The sequence below is a fragment of the Macaca thibetana genome, chromosome 15 (assembly GCF_024542745.1).
Source record: "Macaca thibetana thibetana isolate TM-01 chromosome 15, ASM2454274v1, whole genome shotgun sequence".
In the NCBI taxonomy this organism is placed as follows: domain Eukaryota; kingdom Metazoa; phylum Chordata; class Mammalia; order Primates; family Cercopithecidae; genus Macaca; species Macaca thibetana.
In genome coordinates this window covers 69786916-69808380 of record NC_065592.1, presented here as the reverse complement: position 1 = coordinate 69808380, position 21465 = coordinate 69786916, and the positions used below count along the sequence as shown (strand labels likewise).

Sequence of the window (21465 nt, the reverse complement as noted above, 5' to 3'; positions counted from 1 at the left end):
AAACTCTAACTATATGAGTTATCATCACCACTTGTTTAACTCAGTGTGCATCTACTATGAGATAGGCATGATCTAGGTATTGCAGACATATCGGGCAATAACAAAGATGTGGTCTCTGTTCCCTTTTAGCCTATAGTGAAAATAGAGATTTAAGCCAGTGAATCGAAATCTGATGATCATGCTGAAAGAGAAACACATCATGTTTAGAAGAGTGTCAAAAGCATTTGCTGAAGGATTTCTGTTAAGGTTTATAGAAGAAACAAGAATTCAAAAGTGTTTGAATAACTGGAAACTCATATATATCTGTGCATGTTTGGTTAGTATTAGGAAGTCTCACAGATCTGAAAAGAGCAAACAGAAACACAGGTGGCAATATAATAAATAGAGGCATAGGAAAATTACTGGCCTTTCTTCTAATAGTTTTAAAGTTCAAATTGAAAATAAAATGCTTTTCAAGAGAAAGGTGAACAGAACTGTCTTAAAATGTAAGTTCATTATAGGATTTTCAAAGCACTGAGTTGGTTAAAATAAGGTTGAATATTTCTATAAGTATCGTAATTGAAAATTAATTAAGTAAATAGGTATATTAGTCTGTTCTCACGCTGCCAATAAAGACATACCTGAGAGTGGGTAATTTCTAAAGAAAAAGAGGTTTAATGGACTCACAGTTCCACATGACTGGGGAGGCCTCACAAACATGACAGAAGGCAAAGGAGGAGCAAAGGCAAGTTTTGCAGGATGACAGGCAAGACAGAGCTTGTTCAGGGGAACTCCCATTTATAAAACCATCAGATCTCATGAGCCTTATTCACTACCTTAAGAACAGTATGAAGGAAACTACCCCATGATTCAATTACCTTCACCTGGCCCTGCCCTTGACATGTGGGCATTATTACAATTCAAGGTGAGATTTGGGTGGAGACATAGCCAAATCATATAATTGTGCCCCTGGCCCCACCCAAATCTCATGTTCTCACATTTCAGAACCAATCATGCCTTCCCAACAGTCCCCCAAAATCTTAACTCATTTCAGCATGAACTCAGAAGTCCACAGTCCAAAGTCTCATCTGAGACAAGGCAAGTCCCTTCCACCTATGAGCTTGTATAATAAAAAGCAAGATAGCTACTTCCTAGATAGAATAGGAATCCAGGCATTGGGTAAATACACTCTTTTCAAATGGGAGAAATTGGCCAAAACAAAGGGGCTACAGACCCCATGCAAGTCTGAAATCAAGCGGGGCAGCTAAATGTTAAAGCTCCCTAATGATCACTTTTCACTCCATGTCACAAATCCAGGTTACACTGTTACAAGAGGTGGGCTCCCATAGCCACGGGCAGCTCTGCCCCTGTGTCTTTACAGGGTACAGCCCCCGTTTCTCGTTGCTTTCATGAGCTGGCACTGATTGTCTGCAGCTTTTTTAGGTGCACAGTATAAGCTGTTGGTGGATCTACTGTTCTGGGGTCTGGAGGACAATAACCCTCTTCTCACAGCTCCGCTAGGCAGTGCCTCATTGGGGACTCTATGTGTGGGCTCCAACTCCACAGTTTCCTTTGGCACTGCCCTAGCAGAAGTTCTCCACGAGGGTCCCACCCCTGCAGCAAACTTCTGCTTAGACAGCCAGGGATTTCCATATAGCCTCTGAAATCTAGGCAGAGGTTTGCAAATCTCAATTCTTGAGTTCAGTGCACCAGCAAGCTCAATATCACATGGAAGCTGCAAAGGCTTGGGGCTTACACCCCTGAAGCCATGGCAGGAGCTGTACCTTGCTCCCTTTTAGCTATGGCTGGAGTGGCTGGGACGCAGGACACCAAGTTCCTAGGATGCAGAGAGCAGGGCGTGACCTACTGATCCCTGGGCCTGATCCACAAAACAATTTTTTCCTCCTGCGCCTCTGAGCCTATAATGGAAGGGGTTGACATGAAGATCTCTGACGTGCCCTGGACACGTTTTCCGCATTGTCTTGGGGATTAACATTTGGATCCTTGTTACTTATGCAAATGTCTGCAGCCTGCTTGAATTTTTTCCACAGACAATGGGTTTTTCTTTTCCATCACATCAGCAGGCTGCAAATTTTTCAAACATCTATGCTCTGCTTTCCTTTTTAACATAAGTTCCAATTCAAAACCATATCTTTATGAATGCATAAAATGAAATGCTTTTAATAGCACCATAGTCACCTCTTTAACAATTTGCTACTTAGAAATTTCTTCTGGCAGATGCCCTAAATCATCTCTCTCAAGTTCGAAGTTTCACGAATCTATCTAGGGTGGGGCAAAATGACACCAGTCTCTTTGCTAAAATATGACAAGAGTCATCTTTGTTCCAGGTCCCAACAAGTTCCTCATCTCCATCTGAGACCATCTCAGCCCTGATTGTATTGCCCATACCACTATCATCACTTTGGTCAAAGCCATTCAACAAGTCTCCAGGAAGTCCCAAACTTTTCCACATCTTCTTGTCTTCTTCTGAGTCCTCCTAACTGTTCCAACCTCTGCCTGTTACCCAGTTGCAAAGTTGCTTCCACATTTTCAGGTATCTTTACTGCAGCATTCCACTCTACCAGTACCAATTAGTCTGTTCTCATGCTGCTAATAAATAGATACCCAAGACTAGGTGATTTATAAAGAAAGAGAGGTTTAATGGACTCACAGTTCCACACGGTTGGGCCTCATCATCATGGTGGAAGACAAAGAAGGAGCAAAGGCACGTCTTACATCATGGCAGGCAAAAGACAACTCATGTAGCAGAATTCCCATCTATAAAACCATCAGATCAGGAGTGGTGAGAGAGGGCATCCTTGGGCCAGTTTTCAAAGGGAATGCTTCCAGTTTTCACCCATTCAGTATGATATTGGCTGTGGGTTTGTCATAAAGAGCTCTTATTATTCTGAGATATGTTCCATCAATATGTAGTTTATTGAGAGTCTTTAGCATGAAGGATTGTTGAATTTTGTCAAAGGCCTTTTCTGTATCAATTGAGATAATCATGTGGTTTTTGTCATTGGTTCTGGAAGTTCTGGCCAGGGCAATCAGACAAGAGAAAGAAATATTCAATTAGGAAAAGAGGAAGTCAAATTGTTCCTGTTTGCAGATGACATGATTATATATTTAGAAAACCCCATTGTCTCAGCCCCAAATCTCCTCGAGCAGATAAGCAACTTCAGCAAAGTCTCAGGATACAAAATCAATGTGCAAAATCACAAGTATTCCTATACACCAATAACAGACAAAGAGAAAGCCAAATCATGAGTGAACTCCCATTGACAACTGCTACAAAGAGAATAAAATAAAATACCTAGGAATCCAGTTTACAAGGGAAGGACATCTTCAAGGAGAACTACAAACCACTGCTCAACGAAATAAAAGAGGACACAAACAAATGGAAGAACATTCCATGCTAATGGATAGGAAGAATCAAAATCATGAAAATGGCCATACTGCCCAAGGTAATTTATAGATTCAATGCCATCCCCATCAAGCTACCAATGACTTTCTTCACAGAGTTGGAAAAAACTACTTTAAAGTTCATATGAAACCAAAAAGAGCCACATTGCCAAGACAATTCTAAATAAAAAGGACAAAGCTGGAGGCATCATGCTACCTGACTTCAAACTATACTACAAGGCTACAGTAACAAAAACAGCATGGTACTGGTACCAAAACAGAAATATAGACCAATGGAACAGAACAGAGGCCTCAGAAATAACACCACACATCTACAACCATCTGATCTTTGACAAACCTGACAAAAACAAGAAATGGGAAAAAGATTCCCCATTTAATAAATGGTGCTGGGAAAACTGGCTAGCTATAAGTAGAAAGCTGAAACTTCATCCCTTCCTTACACCTTATACAAAAATTAATTGAAGATGGATTAAAGACTTAAATGTTAGACCTAATACCATAAAAACCCTAGAAGAAAACCTAGGCAATACCATCCAGGACATAGGCATGAGCAATGACTTCATGACTAAAACACCGAAAGCAATGGCAACAAAAGCCAAAATATACAAATGGGATCTAATTAAACTAAAGAGCTTCTGCATGGCAAAAGAAACTACCATCAGAGTGAACAGGCAACCTGCAGAATGGGAGACAATTTTTGCAATCTACTTATCTGACAAAAGGCTAATATCCAGAATCTACAAAGAACTTAAACAAATTTACAAGAAAAAAACAAACAACGTCATCAAAAAGTAGGCAAAGGATATGAACAGACACTTCTCAAAAGAAGACATTTATGCAGCCAACAGACACATGAAAAAATGCTCATTATCACTGGTCATCAGAGAAATGCAAATCAAAACCACAATGAGACACCATCTCATGCCAGTTAGAATGGCGATCATTAAAATGTCAGGAAACAACAAATGCTGGAGAGGATTTGGAGAAATAGGTAGGCTTTTACACTGTTGGTGGGAGTATAAAGTAGTTCAACCATTGTGGAAGGCAGTGTGGAGATTCCTCAAGGATCTAGAACTAACGATCCCATTACTGGGTATATACCCAAAGGATTATAAATCATTCTACTATAAAGACACATGCACACGTATGTTTATTGTGGCACTGTTCACAATAGCAAAGACTTGGAACCAACCAAAATGTTCATCAATGATAGACTGGATTAAGAAATTGTGGCACATATACACCATGGAATACTATGCAGCCATAAAAAAGGATGAGTTCATGTGCTTTGCAGGGACGTGGATAAAGCTGGAAACCATCATTCTCAAAAAACTATCACAAGGACAGAAAATCAAACACCACATGTTCTCACTCATAGATGGGAAATGAACAATAAGAACACTTGGACACAGGGCGGGGAACATCACACACCAGGGCCTGTCAGAGGGTGGGGGTTGCAGGAGGGATAGCATTAGGAGAAAAACCTAATGTAAATGATGAGTTGATGGATGCAGCAAACCAACATGGCAGATGTATACCTTTGTAACAAACCTGCATGCTGTACACATGTACCCTAGAACTTAAAGTATAATAAAAAATAAAAAAATAAAACCATCAGATCTCATGAGCCTTATTCACTGTCATAAGACTAGTATGGAAGAAACTGCCTCCATTATTCAGTTATCTCCACCTGGCCCCCCGCTTGACACATGGGGATTCTTACAATTCAAGGTGAGATTTGGGTGGGGACACAGCCAACCCACATCAATACAACAGATCTTGAATTTTTAAACATCTTTGTCATGAGATAGTTATGCTGTATCTTACATTTATATTCTCAGGCTTTTGGAAATAAAAATATTAATTTATGATTAACAAATTTTATTGTTGTATTCTCTTATATTTAAGAAATTCCTTTCAGAGATATATGTTTAACATTGTCATTGAAAATCAATCGGCCTTTAAGAATTTCCAGGCTGCACAATAAGAACTTTAATGATTTGATGATATAACAATAGTGTTATATAAGAATATCTGCTTCTTAGCATCTAGTTCAGGACAATATACTTCTTGGGTTACAATCAAAATGTCTTGCTTGATGATGATAAATTATTTCTACATATTCAATTTTGTTATTATTAGGACTTACCAGATAATGAAATTTAGAGAAAAAATAGCCACACCACTTGCAAAAGATATAGCTGTAATACACTTAATTTTTTAAATTTAGGGTTTAACTGAAAAAAAAGTTATTGCTACGTAGTAATATAATATATTGCATTAATACACATTTAGACTCATTATACTTATTTCAATTTTTTTCTATTTTTCATAATTTCTCTGTTTTATATTCTGATTCAAATATATATGCAGGCCAAATGCTAGATTCAATTTAGAATAAAATTAGTGATAATCAGAGTTTTAATTGACAGAAAACTGCTACTATTTGTAGGTTATTCCAAAAACTATATTATAACTACACAGAAGAAGAGACTATACTAAAAATAACATTTTATGTGACAGACCCATAACCTGTTCACAAGATAGAACAGGCAGTCCTACAGTGTACCGGGGTATAATAGGAAAAATATTATTGTAGCTGCATTAATTTAAAATGGAATTACATTGTTATAAATTGGAAAGAAAAAATAAAGTATGAAATAGAAATCTTTCTTTTGCTCCACTCAAATAGAAATTACAGGGCAATTTCAGCTAAGAGGATTTCCTGTTTTATTCAACTTGAGGTCATTCTATATAGTTTGTGTTTCTTTTTTTCTTTTTTTACCCTTCGGTATTTACTCAGACAAGGTCAACAGCCTATCTGGAGTGTTCTGCAATCATCCATTTATTTTAAAGAACCAGCCTTCCCTAGTGTTAAAATCCTTCCTATGCCATTTGTGAGATATTATCTGGCCTTTCTTTTTGTTGCCTGTTGTGCCTATGCATCCAAATAACAAACAGTCTATTTCTTCTAACTCTTCCATGAGTCAGCAGGCTGTGATAGGTCAATTGATATAGCACTATTTTTGACTTTCAAAATATATGCTTAATCTTTTCATTATTAACTGGATGACTCAACTATGAAAAGTATTTTCTGACCTAGGCTCAAATAATTTACTGTATTATGTGGGTAATGCAAAATAGAATCTTTGGCCATTGCCAGTATTTTTCACTGTTAAGTAGTGAAACATTGCAGATAATATATTCTTACTGGAATTTAGCATTTAGACATAGTTTAATAAGAGAGTAAGGACTATAAAACTGATTTGTGAATGAGGGGAAATGTGAAGGAATTAAAATTTTGTATAGAGTAGAGCACTTTACTTTTTTTATGAAACATAAAAAATGAAAATCTAATTGAAGTTTCCTTAAGTGATAAAACATTCCAGACATAAGTAAGTTATTCAAAAGATAGCACCATGTGGCCTTTGGCATTACCTACCAGTCTTGAATAACATATTTTTTTAAAAACTAAATATCTTCACAGCAATTTTGTACCAGCTTCTCTCTTGATTCTAATTATTTTGAGGTTAGCAATTGCAACTTATTCTCCTTTGTGTCCTTTATTTGTTTAGCACTATGCTATTGCTGAGGATAAGATGATGTATTCTGAGGTATTCTGTAGAACAATCATGCTAGTTTCAATTACATGCAGCTCTTAGAGTTGTTTTCCCTTCAAAAACATGTATCTCCTCTGGTTCTGTTCAGGAGTCATGAAACCAAGAATTATATCAGATACATAGTAAGAACTACAAAAGCAAACACTGACTATTTGCTTATGGCATAATTTTAGAGTAGCCAAAGGAGAACTTGTTCAAGAGCAACATGTATATTCAAAGATAAAATTTCTGGATAAACGTACTTAAACCAAAGAATGTAGAGATTTATTAATGACCAGTTTCTTCTTATTCTTAGTCAATTATCTCAGGTATAGAGTGACTTTTCAATCACAGAGCTCTGATCATGTCATTTTTCTATTTAAATCCTTTGTTGACAAACAATTTCCTTCAAGGTAAAGTCTAAATTCCCAGTAAGTGTTGGTGTATTTCAAGGTTCCGCCTTCAACAGTCTCTTCCACTATCGTTTATTTTTTCATAATGAAAAGTAGTAAAGTTACATCTACTTCCATGACTTCGGTTAACATCCATTATACCACTTATGTACACTTCAATTTTGAGAAACTAACTCCATAAATCTGACAACTGCCAACATAATTACCTACATTTAATCTCTCAAATCTATTCCTAATCTCATCATCTAACCCACAAATCTTGCTGCTTTTAATTAAATTTTATTCCATCATCACTTTAGTATTATCAAGGTATGGTTATAATACAATGTTAGGCAGGAATCTAGACCCAACATGGCGGTATCACCCGGCATGGCAGGCCCTTTGTTAGGACTCCCTGCCCTTCACTTCCTGCTAAGACTCTCAGTGCGCGAAAAAAGCCTGCACCCGCCAAAAAACCTCCATTCTGCGCAAGCTCCTGGACAGGTCATTCCTCAGAAACTGAAACCTACAAACCCCGCCTACCTCGCCCTATAAAAGGCTCCCCATTACCCGCCCCCATCGTGAATTCCTTGGCCCTCCCCCTAGAGGACGGGTGAACCTCACTCGCGAGCCCAATAAAGGATACCTTTGTTCTCATCTGCCTCCTGTCTTCTTGCTCGGCTCCCCATTTACACTACATAGAAAACAATAATAACAAAAAAATCTCAAAACAAACAAAAATTCAGTGGTTTAATAAGAGAGTAAGAACTATAAAACTGATTTGTGAATGAGGGGAGAGGTGAAGGAATTAAAATGTTGCATACAGTAGAGCACTTTACTTTTTTTATGAAACATAAAAAATAAAAATCTAATTGAAGTTTCCTTAAGTGATAAAACATTCCAGACATAAGTATGTTATTCAAAAGATAGCATGACTGGGGTGCTACGGCTGGGGATTTTGCTTTTTATAGTTTGTATTCAAGTACCCAGGCTATGGGAGCAGCCACTATTACATTATCAGGCGATCTGTGGCAAAGGGAAAGAGAGTGTGGACAATCACACTCTGGTTTCTAAAGCTTCCGCTTGGAAGTAGACATGTCAATTCCTGAACGTCATTAGCTGAAGTAAGTCATGTGGCCACACCTTCCCACAAATGACAGCCTCCATTGTTCTTGGAGGAACACCATAGATACTATAACATAATAGTAAGGGAGGAGACCACCTCTTATATTGTCTTATGCCCAATTTCTGCCTCCAAAGAAAGAAGAAGTAAAAACTAAAGGCAGAAATGAAATCCACAGGCAGACAGCCCAGCGACGCACCCTGGGCCTGGTAGTTAAAGATCGACCACTGACCTAATTGGTTCTGTTATCTATAGATTACAGACATTGTATAGAAATGCACTGTGAAAATCCCTATCTTGTTTTGTTCCGATCTAATTACCGGTGCAAACAGCCCCCAGTCATGTACCCCCTGCCTGCTCAATCAGGACCCTCTCACATGCTCCCTCTTAGAGTTGTGAGCCCTTAAAAGGGACAGGAATTGCTCACTTGGGGGCTCGGCTCTTGAGATAGAAGTCTTGCCAATGCCCCTGGCTGAATAAACCCCTTCCTTCTTTAACTCGGTGTCTGAGGAGTTTTGTCTGCCGCTCGTCCTGCTACATTTCTTGGTTCCTGGACTGGGAAGCAAGATGACTGGCGGATGGTTGAGGCAGCTCCTTAGGTGGCTTAAGCCTGCCCTGTGGAACATCCCTGTGGGGGACTCCGACCAGCCCAAGCGACACAGATCCTGAGAGCGTTCCCAGGTAGGCATTTGCCCTGGTGGGATGCCTCGCCAGAGCAGTGTGTGGCAGGCCCCCGTGGAGGATCAATGCAGTGGTTGAACACCGGGAAGGAATGGGCAATTGGAGTCTGGACATCTAAAACTTGGTAAGACTAGTCTTTGAAACTTGCCCACTCCGTTTGAGTGGAAGCGAGGCCTGATCACCCATGGCGTGCCTTTATCGGCACTTTGGTTTGGTTTTGGTTTTGACTTGGTTTGAATTGCTTGACAGGACCGGTCTTGGGAACTTGCCCACTCCATTTGAGTGGAAGCGTGGCCTGATCACCCACGTCGTGCCTTTATCGGCACTTTGGTTTTAGTTCTGACTTGGTTTGAATTGCTTGACAGGATTGGTCTTGGGAACTTGCCTTACTCCACTTTAGTGGAAGCGTGGCCTGATCACCCACGTTGTGCCTATACCGGCACTTTGGTTTTTGTTTTTGACTTGACTTGGATTGCTTCATACTTTGGTTTTGGTTTTGACCTGGCTTGGATTTCTGGATACTCTGATTTTGGTTTTGATTTTAGTTTGGTGTAAACTACAAAAGTGTGTGTGTACCTTTTTTACCTGTTCTTTCTTTTATGGTGTGCGTGTGGTGTGAGCGTGGTGTGTTTCGTCTAGAGGAAACATGGATGAGGCACAAAGTAAGCCCACCCCACTAGGAACTATGTTGAAAATTTTCAAAAAAAGGATTTAAGGGAGACTATGGAGTACTATGACACCAGGAAAACTTAAAACTTTGTGTAAGATAGACTGGCCAGCATTAGAGGTAGGTTGGCCATTAGAAGGAAGCCGGGACAGGTCCCTTGTTTCAAAGGTATAGCACAAGGTAACATATGTAAGCCAGGGAACCCAGACCAGTTCCCGTACATAGACACTTGGTTACAGCTGGTTTTAGACACCCCCACCCCCAACACATAGTGGTTGAGAGAACAGCAGCATAAGCGGCTGGCAGAGGCAAGGAAAGACCAGCAGAGAGAGAGAACGGAAAGAGAGAGGAAAAGAGGCAAAGAGAAAGAGAGGAAGAGACAGACAAAGAGGGAGTCAAGAAGAGAGAGAGAGAGAGAGAGAAAGAGAGAGAGGAAGAGAGAGAAGAAGAGGCAGAGGCAAAAGGAAAGTCAAAGAGAGACAGACAAAGTCAAAGAGAGAAAGAAAGAAAGAGATATACAAGTAGTTAAAAAAAATAAAGTGTACCCTATTCCTTTAAAAGCCAAGGTAAATTTAAAACCTGTAATTGATAATTAAACGTATTTTCCATAACTCTATTACACTCCAATACTACTTTGTTGTCAGTGTAAACAAGGGCATATCCCGAAAGCACTGAAGCCTTCCTATCCAAAAAAAATCCTTAACCCAGTAACCCAAGGATGGCCCAAATGCATTCAATCTATAGCGGCAACTGCTTTGCTAACAACGACAACAACAACAACAAAAAGCAAAAAATAAATAAATAAATAAATAACTTTTAGAGGAAACCTCATTGTGATCACAACTCACCTGTTCAGAAGTATCCTAAGGGAGGAAAAAAAAGGAAAAAAAAAGGGGCGGGGCGGAATTTATATAAAAAGAATGTTATATGGTAAATTCTTGTCCTGAAATAAATTAATTTGTTGTTTAAAGAAAGAAATGTTTGTAATAAGTCAGAAAGTTAAGGCATTTAAAAAAAATTGCCTGTATAAGTCGTGAAAGACAAAAAAAAAAGGTTATAAAAAAAGTATGTTAAAAAAAAGAATTTATGCAAAAAATGTTGTATAATTTAAAAGTAACTAAGCCTCCTGAATGTAAAACTATTGGGAAAAAAAAAAAAAAAAAAAGAGTTTATGTGCAAGGTGTATTAGAAAAACAAAATATACCTTTGGTAAAAGGATTATAAGGAGGCATAAGAATGTACGTTTTTACCTACATTAAAAAGTTAAAAATTACTGTTTTGAAGGTTTAAGCAAGGTTTAAAATGTTAATTGTAAAGAATATTCTGTGTGTAAACATATTAGCTAAAGTTAAAGAAGTATCATCCAGTTTTTCTGTGAACTGGATATTATAGTAAAAGCATAACAGGTTTTTCTTAAAGCACCAACCTGTTCTTTAGCAAAAATTATAAAAGGTTAAAGAGAGTCTATAAAATCTTACCTTAAGGTCAAACATTAAAAATTAAATAAATATGTCTACAAGGTTTTATTAAAATTAGGTTTAACATTAATACACTAATATAAAGATAAAATTTAGCTTATCTGGTATAGAAATCATACGAGAAGCACTGTTAAATGTAAAATGGTATTTGGCTTTCTTTGGTTTAAAAACTAATAAAAATAGGTGCTAAAGGAAATTTCTTAGTAAAAAGGCACTAAGGACTATAAAGTCCACTGCCAAGGTCCCCACATTTAAAACAAAAGGTTAATTTCTTAAAAATTATATACTTGGTTTATCTTCCACTTTCCTTTCTCGCAAAGGAAAAAAAAAAAAAAAAAAACTAAAAGTCTTTTAGCACATGTACCACCCCTAGAATTTCCAGTAAACCAGCACCAGCCTGAAGATCATGTTCTCATCGAAAGGTGGAAAGAAGAAAGACTTGAGCCAGCCTGGGAAGGACCCTACCTTGTGCTGCTAACCACCAAGACTGCTGTTCGTACAGCAAGAAAGGATGGACTCATCACACCCGAGTCAAGAAAGCACCACCCCCTCCCAAGTCATGGGCCACAGTCCCAGGGGAAAACCCTACCAAACTAAAGCTAAGAAAAATTTAACTCTTTTAATCTATTCTATTACTCTTTCTTCTTTCCTCGTTCTATTGCTGACCATCTAGTTATTAATATAACCAAGTCGATTACACCTCAAACTATTGCATTTAATGCTTGCTTTGTTATACCCTGTGAGGACTTGCCAAGTCAAAGACAGCTTTCTACTTCAGAAAAGTACTTCTGTCCCTCCTGACTCTCCTCAGACTAGACATTGGTAAACTAGGACCATTTAATCCGGGGAGATTTCGATAAAGACCCCAGTGCCAACCAGGAGTGTTGCCCCCAGATGTACAGCTTTCATGCCATAGTTGGTCCAACGTTCTGTGGACCACTAAAGAGCAAGGACAGGCGGCCCCAACTGGTTTTTGTAATTTCCCTAAAATCATACATTCATTTTACTAGAGGATCATAGAAGTTAAAGACTTAAAACAAACTTTAGCACTTAAGACAGGATACCAAGATGCAAATGCCTGATTAAAATGGATCAAATATTACATCCTCACATTAAACAAAAGCAATTGTTATGCTTGTGCACATGGCAGGCCAGAGACCCAGACTGTCCCCCTTCCACTAAGGTGGTTCCCCCAGTCGACCAGGCGTAGGGTGCATGATAGCTCTTTTCCAGGATTCTACAGCCTGGAATAATAAGCTCTCTCTGCTATATCCCAAAGTCCCTGCGGGTCAGCCCCCGAGGGCCATCTAGCTTCCGTCTCCCAACACTAAGTTCACTTTGTGTCTCTCACGGCAGGGATGAAACTTAGCATTCCTTGACGACCTGAAAGGATGCAGTGAGCTTAAGAATTTTCAAGAGCTTATCAATCAGTCAGCCTTTGTTCATCCCTGAGCGGATGTGTGGTGGTATTGTGATGGACCTTTACTGGGCACTCTGCTGAATAACTGGAGTGGCACTTGTACTTTAGTCCAATTGGCTATCCCTTTCACTCTGGCATTTCATCAACCAGAAGGGGAAAGAAAAATAAGACATCATAAAGCGAGAGAAGCCCCTTATGGGTCTTTCGACTCTCATGTCTATTTAGACGCAACTGGAGTCCCACGAGGAATACCAGATCAATTTAAAGCTTGAAATCAAATAGCTGCTGGATTTGAGTCAATATTTTAGTAGGTGACGGTTAATAAAAATGTAGCATAGATAAACTACATCTATTATAACCAACAGCAATGAGTTTTTCATGAGTTAAAAGAAAAACTCACGTTGGCCCCAGCCTGGAAGCTACCAGACCTGACAAAACGCTTTACACTCTGTGTCAGAAAGAGAAAAAATGGCAGTTGGAGTTTTTAACCCAGACTGCGGGCCTGGCCAAGGCCAGTGGCCTATCTCTCAAAACAACTAGACAGAGTTTCCAAAGGCTGACTCCCAGGTCTAAGAGCCCTAGCAGCAATGGCCCTATTAGCACAAGAAGCAGATAAACTAACCCTTAGGCAAAACCTAAATATAAAGGCCCCCCATGCTGTGGTAACTTTAACAAATACCAAAGGACATCATTGGTTAACAAATGCTAGATTAACCAAGTACCAAAGCTTGCTATGTGAAAATCCCCACATAACCACTGAAGTTTGCAAAACCCTAAACCCCACCACCTTGTTCCCAGTATCAGAGAGCCCAGTTGAACATAACTCTGTAGAGGTGTTGGACTCAGTTTATTCTAGCAGGTCCAACCTCCGAGACCATCCTTAAACATTAGTAGACCGTAAGCGGTACATGGACGGGAGCAGCTTCGCCAATCCCTGCAAAGTGACTCTGAAGAAGACGACAAGCCCTGCTCCAGTCACACCCGGAAGCTGACTGGTCCATACACGGCTGAAGCATGAGGAAAGTCATCGTGGGACTCATTTTCCTTAAAATTTGGACTTGTACAGTAAGGACTTCAACTGACCTTCCTCAGACTGAGGGCTGTTCCCAGTGTATACATCAAGTCACTGAGGTGGGACAAAAGGTTGCTACGGTCCTATTATTTTACGGTTATTATAAGTGTACTGAAACTCTAAAAAGAACTTGTTTGTATAATATTACTCTATACAAGGTATGTAGCCCAGGAAATGACCAACCTGATGTGTGTTATGACCCATCTGAGCCTCCCATGACCACAGTTCTTAAAATAAGATTAAGGACTAAGGACTGGTGGGAGCTCATAAATGATACACATAAAGTGTTAGCCAAAACAGAATAAAAAAAGGGGGGGTGCGCAAACAAGTCACCTTAAAATTTGATGCCTGTGCTGTCACTAATAGTAATAAGTTAGGAATAAGGTGTGGTTCTCTTAATGAGAAAAGAGGCTATATGGCAGAAAATAAGTACATCTGTCATAAATTAGGACTGTGTGGAAATAAATGTAAATACTGGTCTTGTGTCATTTAGGCCACTTAGATAAAAGAAAAAAATGATGAAAAGGATCCAGTCTACCTTCAGAAAGGAAAAAATGGCCCTTCCTGTACTAAGGGACAATGCAACCCCTTATAGCTAGTAATAACCGATCCCCTTGATCCTTGCTGGAAAGAAGAGGAGTGTGTGGACCTTAGAAATTGATGGGATCCCCAAGTAAATATCTTGTTTTGAGGAGAAGTTTACAAACACTCCCCTGAGCCAGTGTTTCAAACTTTCTATGATGAACTAAATGTACCAGTACCAGAAATTCCAGGAAAAACAAGAAGTTTGTTTTTGCAATTAGCTGAGCATGTAGCCCAGTCTCTCAATGTCACTTCATGTTATATATGTGGAGGAACTGTAATAGAAGATCAATGGCCATAGGAAGCCCGAGAATTAGTGCCTACAGACCCAGTTCCTGATGAATTCCCAGCTCAAAAGAATCACCCTGATAATTTATGGGTCCTAAAAGCCTCAATTATTGGACAATATTGCATAGCTAGAGAAGGAAAAAAATTCACTCCTGTAGGATGATTTAGTTGTCTGGAACAGAAACTGCATAAAGGTACCACAAAAACAGTCACTTGGTGGAGTTCAAATCAAACAGAGAGGAATCCATTTAGCAAATTCCCAAAGTTGCAAACCATGTGGACCCACCCGGAGTCCCACCGGGACTGGACAGCCCCCACTGGATTGTATTGGATATGTGGGCATAGAGCTTATGCCAAATTACCTGACCAGTGGGGAGGTAGTTGTGTTACTGGCACTATTAAACCATCTTTCTTCCTACGGCCCATAAAAACAGGCAAACTTCTGGGCTTCCCTGTCTATGCTTCCCGTGGAAAGAGAAGCATAGCTATAGGAAATTGGAAAGATGATGAATGGCCCCCTGAGAGAATCATACAGTATTATGGGCCTGCTACTTGGGCACAAAATGGCTCATGGGGATACCAGACCCCCATTTTCATGATCAACCAAATCACTCGATTACAAGCTGTCTTAGAAATAATCACTAATAAAACCGGCAGAGCCTTGACTATTCTGGCCCAGCAAGAAACTCTGATGAGAAATGCTATCTATCAAAATAGATTAGCTCTTCACTACTTGCTAGCAGCTGAAGGAGAGATCTGCAGGAAGTTTAACCTTACTAATTGCTGCCTACACATAGATAATCAAGGGCAAGTAGCTGAAGACATAGTCAGAGATATGACAAAACTGGCACATGTGCCCATGCAAGTGTGGCATGGATTTGATCCTGGGGCTATGTTTGGAAAATGGTACCCAGCGCTAGGAGGATTTAAAACTCTTATAATAGGAGTTATAATAATAATAGGAACCTGCCTACTGCTTCCTTGCTTGATACCTGTACTTCTTCGAATGATAAAAAGCTTCATCGCTACCTTAGTTCACCAAAATGCCTCAGCACAAATGTACTATATAAATCACTATCGATCTATCTTGCAAGAAGACATGGGTAGTGAAAATGAAAGTGAGAACTCCCACTAATAAAATGAGTGAGAGTCTCAAAAGGGGGGAATAAGGGAGGAGACCACCCCTCATATTGTCTTATGCCCAATATCTGCCTCCAAAGAAAGAAGTAAAAACTAAAAGGCAGAAATGAAATCCACAGGCAGACAGCCCAGCACCACACCCTGGGCCTGGTAGTTAAAGATCGACCACTGACCTAATTGGTTCTGTTATCTATAGATTACAGACATTGTATAGAAATGCACTGTGAAAATCCCTATCTTGTTTTGTTCCGATCTAATTACCGGTGCATGCAGCACCCAGTCACGTACCCCCTGCTTGCTCAATCAATCACGACCCTCTCACATGCACCCCCTTAGAGTTGTGAGCCCTTAAAAGCGACAGGAATTGCTCACTCAGGGGGCTCGGCTCTTGAGACAGAAGTCTTGCCGATGCCCCTGGCAGAATAAACCCCTTCCTTCTTTAACTCAGTGTCTGAGGAGTTTTGTCTGCCGCTCATCCTGCTACAATAGCAGTAAAGAATAGTTACATGTACCATCTAGCCTAAGATATAAACTAGCTAATCTCTGCTCTTCTTCACCAGCTTTTATCTTTCATAGTCTATCACCAAATCTTACAAATTCTGGTTCTAAATGTCTTTCATATCTATTTTCTCATCTCCAACCCAACGGCTACTACCATAGTTTCAGATCTCATCTTTTCCCTACACTATTGCTTCACTTTATTACTCTCTGCCTACCAATTTCCCATGCTTCAACCTGTTCTCCATACGGTAACCAGAGAATATCCTAAAATGTGAATTTGATTTTATCTATCCTATTCTTAAAATTCTCAATATGATGGTTTCAATTTTTAGTTTATAGTTCAATTTATAGTTTAAGATTCAAGCTTTCTAACTTGAAATACAAAGGTGCTTCATGATGAGATCCCAGTCTACTTTTCTGTTCTCATCTCACACCTCTCTCTGACACTTCTTTATGCTCCAGGCATAATGCACTACTTGTCATTCTCCCCAAGCAAAACATTCTTTCTCATATTGCCAAAAGCTGCACATACTCTTTTATTTCTAAAATGTTCTTGTTTTCAAACCTCTATTTATCTTTCAAGATTAATTTCAAGCATAAACACCTTATCATGACTTCTTTGGATCTTCCTTTCAAATGGCAGGATTAATTTTCTGAACCTCTGTTTTCACATGCTGGAGTACTTAATGCACAGCTCTATTAATCCCTAACACTGTAGTCAACTATGTATGTGTTCGTGCATTTTTTTTCAGGGCCAGGACTATACCTTATACATAGTCTATGGCATGAAATAGGTACTCAATAAATATTTATGATATTTTAACTTTTTAATCTGTTGGAGCCATTGTATCAAGCACCACTTTAAAATGTTTAAATAATTTACCTCGGATTAAATGAGGGCAGATGATCTTGGAAAGCCAATGTTTTATATAATTTTATTTGAACTATTACCCAAATTACTCTTCAAAAACGCTTTAAGTAACATTGTTCCAAAAATACTGCTATGTAGGCAACATTCATAAACTTTACATTAAAGCTTTTCATATATAAAATGAATTGGCCTAATAATGTAGTTTACAAGGCAAATGTTAATGTTTAAGTTGTTAATTTGTATTTGATTTATAGTAATTTAGAGAGTATCTTGACCATCTGACTTTTTAGTTGGCGGTCCATTGTTATGTAAAACAATAGACTCACTTTTTCTTCCTAATGGTTATTTATACTACAAAGAAATTACTACAGTCACTTTTGTACATATTTTACAGTAATCAGTTATATTGCAGCAACAATACAGCATGTAGTCAAAAAAGTAAGAGTATGGTTGGTCTGACATCACCAACATTATAAATAATTAAGGCCTCTTACATTTATGGATGACCCAAGATATTCTTGGAATGATTTTTTTCTAGGAATATAGTGACGAAAAGACATAATGCTTATCCACAGGGAGCTTTCAATGTAGTAATGGAGACACAAATGCAAATAAGTGATTTCCACTGAGTAAAATATGGGTGAATATAGAAACAATAGCTATTATTATGGGCTCTGTGTCAAGTACAGTAATCCTTTCTATGGCCATGGGAATTCAATGTTTTTATTCCATTTTATGGAGAAAAATAAGAGAAGAATAGTAGCTTGTTTGCTGTGTCACACCTAGTCAATGAAGATTGTAGCTTAGGTCTGCAAGTCTTCAAAGGCCATGTTCAATGCTGTCCTAGCTTTCCGTAAGAACAAGTGCATCAGAATCATCATTAACAATTACAGCGAGTCTCTATTACTGGCATGCTACCTTCTTCACTAGAGTAACTTAAAATCAAATGAAGATGTCTTAATTAAATACTTCTATAACCAGGAATGCTGTGTTAATTATTATTTCACGACTTTTTAACATTTTCTTTGAGAGAAAACACTGCGTTGTTTTAAATTTGTCAAGGTTTTTTTGGGAAGGAATGTTCTATACATTGGTTGCCTAGGTAGGTCATGATTATGTGAACAAACAAAAAGATGACATGCCCAAATACCCGTGTCTCTGAAATTCCAACATTTACCAATTCTTTTCTTTCTATTAGCTATTTTTAATTTTTTTTTCTAATTTCAAAGTGCATATATTTCCACCTTGAGTATCCTACGAGACATTTCAAATGCTGGTGGAAATGACTGCCTTTAGGAGACACAAGGAAAACACTGAGTAATCTACACAGAAAGTAGTTCTGAAATTGTTGGTGGAGCTATACACAAATGACCAGTTTTAAGATAAGCATATCTTGTGTATCTACATATTCACAAATGATTAAAAAACTTTAAATTCTGCACCAGAGGATATCTACCGTCATTAAACTGGAGTCATAGCCAGGCGCCGTGGCTCACGCCTGTAATCCCAGCACTTTAGGAGGCTGAGGTGGGTGCATCATTTGAGGTCAGGAGTTCGAGACCAGCCTGGCCAACATGAGGAAACCCGGTGTCTACTAAAAATACAAAAAGTAGCCAGGCGGTAGTGGTGCACACCTGTAATCCCCGCTACTCAGGAGGCTGAGGCAGGAGAATTGCTTGAACCTGGGAGGCAGAGGTTGCAGTTAGCCGAAATCGCGCCACTACACTCCAATCTGGGTGACAGAGTGAGACCCTGTCTCAAAAAACAAAACAAAACAAATAACAACAAAACTGGAGTCACATATGTGACTGTTGATTGAGATCAATCTCGGGGTATATCTGTGTAAGATGCACCACTGAGAGAAATCCTGGGTGTTTAGAATTAGTCACCTAAAGAAAGCAAGAAAGAGAACATCCAGATGAGGAAACCCTTCCACAAAGACAAGAAAGAATGCTAAAGCCACTCTGAAGTGTCAGGCCTCTAAGCCCAAGCCTGCAGTATACATCCAGATGGCCTGAAGCAACTGAAGAACAACAAAAAAGTGAAAATGACTGATTCCTGCCTTAACTGATGACATTACTTGGTAAAATTCCTTCTCCTGGCTCAGAAGCTCCCTGACTGAGCACCTTGTGACTCCCGCCCCTGCCCACAAGAGAACTACCCCCTTTGACTGTAATTTTCCACTACCTACCCAAATCCTGTAAAACTGCCCCACCCCTAACTCCCTTTGCTGACTCTCTTTTCAGACTTAGCACACCTGCAGCCAGATGATTAAAAAGCTTTATTGCTCACACAAAATCTGTTTGGTGGTCTCTTCACACAGACGCGCACGACATGAAGGAATAAGATGGATACTTATCCACAAGTTGGATGGCAAGCCTGGTGATAGCACACATACACCAAGAGGGTATGAAGTGTTTTATTACATAATGAGGTTTTTCTGGGGGAGAGCAGGATGATTCCAAGTAGGTCTCAAAATGACTGGAGAGACCTAGGAAAAGAGATTGGTATGGGTTTTCCATTGTGATTAGGGGTGTGGCCATTTTTGCACATGGTTTAAACTTCTCTCTGGTGCCAATTGAGAGAGGAGCTGTTAAGTTTGTATCAGTTTTGCCAGATGTGGGGTAAAAGGGGAAGTGAAATGGGTAGGTTTAAAAGCTGTTAGCAGACAAACATAAAAACTGGAGTCAGACCCTTTATAACAGACATATTTTCCACTTTACCCAAAAATGCCATCCATTTTACAATTTTTTTTTTTTTTTTTGAGACGGAGTCTTGCTCTGTCACCCAGGCTGGAGTGCAATGGCCGGATCTCAGCTCACTGCAAGCTCCGCCTCCCGGGTTTACGCCATTCTCCTGCCTCAGCCTCCCGAGTAGCTGGGACTACAGGCGCCCGCCACCTCGCCCGGCTAGTTTTTTGTATTTTTTAGTAGAGACGGGGTTTCACCGTGTTAGCCGGGATCGTCACCGTGTTAGCCGGGATCGTCTCTCGATCTCCTGACCTCGTGATCCGCCCGTCTCGGCCTCCCAAAGTGCTGGGATTACAGGCTTGAGCCACCGCGCCCGGCCTCATTTTACAATTTTAAAACAGCCTGCATTTCATCTGACGTATCATAGACTTAGAATGCTCACATTCTAGACCAATAACCCACTGTTTTGCATCTTTACCATTTGCTGCCAAAAGTCATGGCATTTTCCCGTAATATTATCAGTTAATGAGGAAAATTAGTTATAACAAAATTCCATCTGAGGTCCTGTGTAAGAAAAAATAGACAATAAATTACTAAAGTTTATTAGTTTAAGGATATAAAACAAGTAACTCGTTGGCTCTGAGAGCCGTGAGCACCAGTATATGCTTATAATGTATCTTTTCTTTACCTGTCTCTAAAACCATCATGCTTAACTATAAGCATATTAACATGTAAGTATTAATACTTATTTTCAATTTTTCCTTACATATATAATTATGTTGTTACAATATTGCTATTTGTGCAGAGAAGTTTGTAATCTAAAATCTAGTGTGAAACACTTGAGCATGGCCACTGAAACGACTTCTCAGTAGGTTTGAAAATGGATATTTTTCTCTCTCATGGTGTCATTGGAGTGCTGCTTAAAGAAAGGAAGTAAATTCAAATGTGGTAATTCTCTTTTGGAATTATATAAATATATTTTCATTTTCTCTTTTTTAAAGGGTTGACATTCTTCCTAATGCTTAGGGGGAAATCATAGCTGAAAGTGTAAATCAATTCATTGAAAATACATTCAATACATAGTCATATTTTGAAATTATATCAATTACCATATTGATGGCTTTGAGAGGTGACAACGTGCTAGCAGCCCTCGCTGGCTCTCGGTGCCTCCTCGGTCTCAGTGTCTGCTCTGGCGGCGCTCCAGGAGCCCCTCAGCCCGCCGCTGCGTTAGGAAGGCCCCTCTCTGGGCCTCGCCAAGGCCGGAGCTGGCTCCCTCTGCTGGCGGGGAAGTGTGAAGACAGAGGCAGGCGCGGCGCTCCGGGGCTGGACCGGGTTCAGTGGCTGGGCAAGCCCCGCACTGGGCGCGGCCTGCGCCTGCTGGGCTTGACGGGAGGCTGAATCCCGTGAGTGGACCGCGGTTCCCTCTTTGCGGGATCGTTGGCCACCATAGCAGGTCTCCGTGGTTTTCTCGCTTCCTCTCTTTTCCTCTTGATTGACTGGGAGGAGCTCGCTCTGCACTGCAGGCGCACCTGGGCTAGGTGCAGCAAACTCTCTTG

The 21465-nt window shown here is 39.7% G+C and overlaps 1 long non-coding RNA gene across 1 annotated transcript in view; it reads right to left on the bottom strand.

Moving 5' to 3' along the window:
• The window catches only part of LOC126937981 (uncharacterized), a 58259-nt gene extending 37168 nt beyond the window's left edge, over nt 1-21091 (bottom strand). Inside the window, exon 1 of the long non-coding RNA XR_007719916.1 lies at nt 21019-21091. This is a non-coding gene — a long non-coding RNA (uncharacterized LOC126937981). The remainder of the gene's footprint in view (nt 1-21018) is intronic.
• Nucleotides 21092-21465: the final 374 nt, after the last annotated feature.